General features: G+C 31.0%; 1 long non-coding RNA gene across 1 annotated transcript in view; it reads right to left on the reverse strand.

Annotated features, from left to right (window-relative positions):
• The window catches only part of LOC111088043, an 18823-nt gene that overhangs the window by 7379 nt on the left and 4181 nt on the right, over window positions 1-7263 (reverse strand). Inside the window, exon 3 of the long non-coding RNA XR_002612664.1 lies at window positions 4203-4324. This is a non-coding gene — a long non-coding RNA (uncharacterized LOC111088043). The remainder of the gene's footprint in view (window positions 1-4202; window positions 4325-7263) is intronic.

Genomic DNA, 7263 nt, shown 5'->3' on the forward strand with positions numbered 1-7263 from the left:
GGAACACAAATATAAATTTTGGCACAGTAGGAGTCATCTTCAGCTAAGACAGTTTTATTTTACTAACAGGGTGTTTGGCCTTTGGAATGGGTTCCCTTCGAATGTTCTCCCAAGATGTTATGTTATTTTTGTTAATGTGACTTACCTAGATGATATAATATTTGCAAATTACTAGCTTAAAAATAACCTTAGATGTCATTGAGATTTTAAAACTTAAAACATGATGTACATCTTTTATCTACTATTATATTTAACATATTCTTCATGAGAGCATAATCTAAAACCATAATTCACTAACTAAAATCAAATATTTTTCCATAATATTTTATTTCATTCAAAAATGTTGAACAAGCAATGGTACATCTTTATTAATACTGTTTGCTCTTAAGCAATATCAAGACTCCAATAAATTTAACATTAAAATTATGTTTATATAAAAGTAAAATTTTATTAACAAGTGATTATGACTAAGTTAATGCTACATTTGACAACATATATGAAAAATATTGCATGGTATTTTGTCATTTGAGATAAATTTTTTATACATTCTCAGAACATTTTTTTTTTTGGGGGGGGGGGTGTAACAGTTCAAAATGTTTACATATAAACAACAGTCAAATCCTTAAATTTTGTATCCATTCTTTTAACTTTTGTAGAAATCATTCAAGATGTTTCACAATAAAGTTTAAAAGTAGGGATTTTTGTATTCTTGTCAATGGTAATGCCTCAAGTAGCAAATTCATCCTTCATTATGACAGAATACAACAGCCAACATTAAATTGGGTATTTTCATTAAGGCACATGGTTTTCTATAGGTCAATCACAACAAACAAGAGTTCAAAGTTACGAGTCCCATATTCCTATGGACTTGACCACTTGACCTTGGTACATCACATCAAATCAGTTTGTTTTCACATTAAAAATGCCATCCAATAACACACAAGTTTAACATATTTACAAATGCAGACATAACTCTTTGTCACAATGAAATATTTAAGATGTATATACATTTTGATACACATACACATAGCTGATATAGGAATAGCAAAGGCTTTCCACTTTAAAATTACTTTTTGAGTTGTTTAACTTTTCTAAATGTTTAATCAGTTGAAATAAATTTGCACAATTGCCTCATTTAAAAAAAACACCAATAGAGGAATGAACTGTAAAAAAAGAAAAACAAATCTTGTTAAAAATCTCAATTGTAGCAACGCTTGGCACAAAACCTTTTTCTGTACACTTGATGGACAATTTGAGGTAAGATTATACACATACAGATATGAAACCTCAGTCAAATTTATCGTACCAACCATGTTAATGGACATAAAGAAAACAGACTAGATGTACAACTTATCTCAAAAGACTGAAATTTTCAGTCTCTTGCACAGTTTTGAAGAAATTAAATTTTTTGTACAGAAAAACTCCTTTACGAATAAGCCACTAAATATGATTGGATTATGGCATATCCACTACGTCTTGAGTGGTGAATACTGCTACCAATCTACAAAAGGGCATAAAAAATTCTAGTACTTCAGTCAATATAGCATCAAGAACTACAAAATGCAATTAGCCCAAAAATTGTCATGAAACTTTTAAAAGTACATAAACAGTGCAATATCAAAGTACATAAACATGCCAAGCTCTTTAACAATCTGAAAAACTAACAAAGTTCAGTGACTGGAACTACAAACACTTGTTTATATATATACACAATGAAAAAATATACTTCCTTTCAAGTATTAACCATCAGCAGGTTAAGTTGTTCATCACTTCCATTTCTTGTACATAGATTTCGATTATACTAGTTTTGTTGCTGCAAAATCCACTATGTTCTTTATTCAAAGATGTCAGGACATACAATGATAGCATTGTTTGAGCAATTATCTCTTTTGCAGTTCACTAATCCTTTGAACACTTCTTGGAATGTATCATAATCCAGTAAACTTTCGGAAACCAAAATATGAAGTATCACACTACAGGTATACTCATATTTTTGCCACTTATAAATTCATAAGTTGAAAAAAACAAAACAAACTACACCCAATATCTAATTATCAAATCTATTTTTCAGAGAAACGGCAAGGTTAACTGAACTACATAATAATTTTCCAATAATTCATGTTTTACTTCATCTCATAAATGTATTAATTGTATAAAAAAAAATTTTTTGAGCAAAAAGTATTATAATAATGTTACCTCAACATTTTTTTTATTTTATGGCTTTGTGTTTGTGTGTGTGTGTGTGTGTTTGCAAAGCCACATCAAGCTATCTGCCGTGTCCACCAAGGGAAATCGAACCCCTGATTTTAGTGTTGTAAATCCAAAGACTTACTGCTGTCCCACTGAGGGACTTTTTTTTTTTTTTAATGGCAAACACATCTTGAGAATTTCTGTCATCAACCGAAGGACTACAGAGTTTATGTATATAGGATGATTCATAATCTCTGTAACCTTGTTGAAGAGTCATAAAAACTGAAAAATACAAGAAAAATTATATGCAAAGAAACAGATGTCTAGGATAGACATTCTAAAATGCAGAGGATTGTTGAATAATTTCAACTGTTATGCTTCTGGTCTGAAAGAAGAGTTTCACTAATCTGATTATCATGGATATTTTAATTCATCTGTCAGGGTGCTTCCTAGCAAAAGCAGTAGCTGTTTACATAATTCTCGCCACATAGCAAAACTGGTTTTGTACACACTGCAAGTTTACACTGACATTCTCAAAACATATCCTTCTGCAAGTACTGAAAAAGTGAAGACAAACGGCCAAATAATACATCATAGTATCTCTGTCATAGACATTTTTGTTTTAAAGATCATACTCGACATATTCTGCAGATTTTGCAATGTTCCAACAATTTTGCCTGAATTATGAATAGGGATGGGAGAATTATCCAACCCAATATTAATTTTGAAATGCAATAGATAATCAGATAACATTTCCATCAATATATCACATTACACAAGTATGATACTACTTGCATATACACCACACATAATAGGCATGGAATCATCTAGTCCACTAATGCTTTCTATTAGCTTCTAAACACAGTTGAATTTTCCTCAGTGTTGAAGAGTGAGTATCCTTGGTAGTCATAATACAGTTTAAATACACATCACATCCACCTATGGTATTACCACTGTATGCCACTGGTGATAATGATAACAGCAATGATAGCAGTAGCAATCATAATCCAAACAACAGTTGTAAAAGGGAGACTGTAAGTGTAAAGCACCAACTCATTCCAACACATGCTTCATTCCTTTTAAGGGCCTGCAATACTTATTCACTCTTTTTGAACTAGTCGTACACATGTACATCCTTATTAAGTTTCAAAAAATAATGTCAAAGTAACTAGTTCAATATTAAACTATAATAAGGTGGTACTTCATGCTAGCAGCACATTTTCAAAATGTATGGCAAGTTGACCACATCTACTATCTGATCCAAAAATATCCTAATCTGATCAGGGGTCAAGAGCAGATATCCAAAATCTGATATGCAACCAAAACTGCCATTTGCCCCATCCCTAATTATAAATCAACCTGAAAAGTGTGAGATTATTATTACTATCTATTAAGATAACTTATGACTAAATAAACCAAAAATAATTACAACTTATAGATCTCAACATCTAAGATATGCACACTTTGTAAATGCAGGAACCACCACAACAAAGATAATAAAACCAACTCAAGATGCACTCAAACAAACACATTTTAAGTACAAATTTACAGCAGTGTCTATGATTAAACTCAAATTATCACAGCTTTAGTAAATTGATTTCTAACTTTTGCAGAAAAAGTTTAATTTGTATATTGTAAAATGAAACAGCCATATAACCTAAGAAAAACTAACAATGCACATTAACAACTCATAACAAACTTGTAGACTACACATACTACTTTTTAAGACCTTAAGTGCATCCATAGAGTGTACAGCCTGGACAACCAGGCAATAAACAATTTAAAATAGTTACAAACAAAGCTGTTAGTGAACTACCTCACAGTGACTAATAAATCTTTGCTGCTTCTACAATGCTATTGGGCCCTGCTTTTTCCAAAACTGAAATGAAAGGCTGTATACTGTGTATACTTCTACAGGTAAAGACATCATGATATTTTGTTAATAAACACAAAGACAAAACATTTATATTAAAAACAATATGTATTAAAAGTAGCACAGGCATTTGACTTACAGCACACTCTCTCCATAGTATGATCCTTTATGGCATCCTTTACAACAATATTTAGCTGGTTTTTGACACACCATACACCTAGCATTAGAACTCATCTGGTAAGTATTGGAAATTTCATGATCCTGGGGATGGGTGAAAAGATAAGACAGTGTAAATAAAGAAATTTAAAACAAAACAAAAAAAATTTGAAAAACTTCAGCAAAAAATTACCCATCTACAAGCAATGAAAATAAAATTCTAAGTTTAAAAAACAAACATTTGTCATGTTTTGTTTTAAGAAGTATGAAAATTCCTTAGTTCACTTATTAAATAATAACCAAAATTGTTTGTTCTACAAGAGAGTAAAAAAAAACAAAATCTTGAGTACAATCTTAATAAGACAGTCAGCTGAAACATTTATGTTTGTTTCTGATTAAGTAATCACAAGAAAACAGTTGGAAAAACACTATTAGTTTGGTTATACGAGATTGAACTCAAAATGTCTTGAGTTTGGATCTAATGAAATAACAGAAAATCTTAAGTCACAATCTAGTCAGACAACATAGACAAAACACCTTGCATTCAGTTAAAAATCAGCAGACCACATTAAAGTTGGATTCAATGAAATAATGAGCAGAATGCAATGTGTTGGCTATAACAAGACAATATGAAGAACAGAAAGAAGTGGTTTCAGAGAGACAGTCAGATACCTTTAGTTTGATTTTAAACTATGGTTTTCAAAACACCTTGAGTTTTGCTAGATAGAGAGACAATGAGAACATAATATTTGGTTTGATTGTAGTTAAACACAAAAGCTACACCATGGGCTATCTGTACTGTGCCCACCAGATATAAAAACTTGGTTTTTAGTGTTATAAGTCTGCAGACATACAACTATGCCATTGGGAGGCAGGGTCTGGTTCCAGTATGATATTTAGCACCTTATACCAAACTTTTTTTTAAAAAACAATCGACATAATAACAGAATGCTCATTCCAATTATAGATGTATGCAAATTGAATTCAGTTCTAAAAACGACAGCAGAACATTGCTTCAAGTACCAAAAAAGAGCAATGCAAAGTTTCATTTAACAAAATGATATTGGTGGTTTCAAAATAGTGAACATGGTGAATTTGATTCAAGTACAAAGTCATACTTAATTCCATTTTCAACAAACTGTCCATAAAAAAATCCATTCATCGTTAGCAAGGATATTAATAGAACTTTCAGTTACTGTAGAGACACTGAAATCAAAAGAATGTTCAGTTTGGTGCTAGGCAGACAGTAAGGTTTTGTTGTGTTGCTAGTGATAAAGCAAACATATTTATTATTTGTGAAATGGTAAAAAAAACAAAAAAACTCAGTATAATTCTAGCAAGTAAGATATCTAACAGAAAAACTGTTGTTAGCAAGACAGCCAGTTAAACATTCAGTTCATTGTTTGGGCTATCTGTTCCCACTGCAGGTATTGAAATGTGGTTTGTAGCATTATAAGCATTTAGGCTTACCAATGACTCATTACTAGAGGGTCAATAAGAATTATTCTACTCTTTAGCATGAATCCTTTGCTGTGATTGGGCAACAGTGCATTGCTTGGTATGAAGCATTTTGCACTTGAAAACATGCATGATTTTGAAGCAGAATTTTGCAGACTACGAACTTGTTGCAGACAATGAACACATACAAATTCAGTTAAACTCAAATGTGCAAAAAAAGTGGGCATATGGTGTAAGATTTCAGTTACTAACAGATGAAGAGGTGAAAAGTCATTTATGCTGCATAACTTTGCAAATGAAAATTTTATGTAGCACAGTGAATCCATTTAAGCCTAATTTACAAACACTGCAAATCTTGCCAGTATTTTACACAATTTTTTGCTGAAGTAAGATAGGTGCATACTTTATACATTTACTGGTATAAGAACATGATTACAGGCTGTTATATTTTAAAAATTAAGCAATTTCTAAATATTATTAACTTAATATTCATTCTTAAAATGAAATTAAAATTTTCAATGAAATGTTAAAACCTAAGATTTAGATGTAGGCCTAGAGATCTAGTCTCATAACATATTACTTATGTAAACAGTTATTGGAATCATTTGCTAATACATGGCATTACATCATCCATCAAATTTCAGTGAAGAGAACTATGATACATACTGATTTCATTACTTACGTAATAGGGCAGTTTTCAGTATTCTATGCTACATACATATATCTTGTCAAAATTGGATCATCAGTTTATCAGAAAACATCTGAAAGGTACTTTTCTGATCATCTATTATTCCTCTTTGAAAGTGTGTACATATTGTGGGGTGGTTATGCTCAATGACACTACTGAAATATGTGGGGGGGAAAGTATGGAACATGTGTGTTATAAAAAATATTTACAGAAAATACTAATTCTTTGTTAAAATGCATAATTGAATCTGAGATAAAAATTACACTTAATTAAAAATTTGCAAGTTCATTCTTAATTCACTAGAGTAAGGATTAACAACATGATATTACTTATTTAACACCAATTTATTATTGTTATTATTTATCTACACTTCAATTAACTTTGCTTATCACTCAGAATAACTTGCAGGCATATCTTCATATTATTGGCTGCATTTTTTTCCCCATGTGGATGTCAGAGCCCAACTAGTGTGGTAGTCAGGTACAGTGATACCCAAAAAGTAGGTAAAACTTACCATAGAAATGCAAATTCTAGAAATTTTATGTATAGAATAAATAGAACACTTACAGCAAAGGAAACATATCTACAAAATCAGACAGCTAGTTAGACATAATGGAGGAAGTAAATTACAAGAAAGTATACAGAAAGTATATAAAGAAACTTATAAAAGGACATACTGTAAAGAACTAGTTTAAATCAAACATGGAATAAAAACTCCCAGACATTAGGTTGTCAAGAAATTAATGTCGCGTTTTGAAACACTTTCATTAATACCCCCCCCCCCAAAAAAATGTACATCACGTATAATAGTTAAATGAACCACCTAAACATCTTGTTAGTATAGCCTATAAAATGTGTAAAGTTTAGTATACTCTAATCTCTTATAATTATGGCACAC

Source organism: Limulus polyphemus, unplaced genomic scaffold (genome assembly GCF_000517525.1).
Source record: "Limulus polyphemus unplaced genomic scaffold, Limulus_polyphemus-2.1.2 Scaffold3038, whole genome shotgun sequence".
Lineage (NCBI taxonomy): Eukaryota > Metazoa > Arthropoda > Merostomata > Xiphosura > Limulidae > Limulus > Limulus polyphemus.